Source organism: Orycteropus afer, unplaced genomic scaffold (assembly GCF_000298275.1).
Source record: "Orycteropus afer afer isolate SDZICR_OR568_19922 unplaced genomic scaffold, OryAfe1.0 scaffold00103, whole genome shotgun sequence".
Classification (NCBI taxonomy): domain Eukaryota; kingdom Metazoa; phylum Chordata; class Mammalia; order Tubulidentata; family Orycteropodidae; genus Orycteropus; species Orycteropus afer.
In genome coordinates, this window is record NW_006921690.1 from 4,811,639 (window position 1) to 4,812,244 (window position 606).

The following is a 606-nucleotide window of genomic DNA, read 5'->3' on the forward strand; positions in this document are numbered from 1 at the left end:
AAAAAAAAAAAAAACTTTTTCTTTCTCATTGTTTGATGGAGCGGCCATTTTCACTTTGTGAATTTGGATGTTTTCCCCATCAGGACCATCTCTATCCCTCAGTAAACCTCTTTTGCTTTTACTTAAGCGGACTCTGTGATGTTGCTCTATGACACCATAAAACCAGGAGTTGAACACTTCCAAGGAGTCTCTCTTGAGATTAGATTCCAAGGATAGACTGTCAGACTGGCCTATCTTGCATCATATACCCCCTTTTTGGCCAGGGTACACCAGGGGAAGGATAATCTTCTAAAGCTGAGGTGCTACTAAGTGGGAGATGGGGAAAGAGCTGGTGAGCAGTCAAAATTAGCCAGGGTCATATAAATGAACTTAAGTCTAAGGGTTTTTGTCTACAGCAAGTTGCTGTAGTTTTTATAAACTTTAGTTTATAAAAATTTTACTTAACTCTGCAAGTACGTGGGAGCACATCTGCTAAGTAAAACAATAATAAGGTCTGAACTGCATTTTTTATTTTAATTTTTATTGTGATTTGGGTGAAAGTTTACAGAGCAAATTAATTTTCCATACAGCAGTTCATACACATTTTATTCCCTGACATTGATTGCA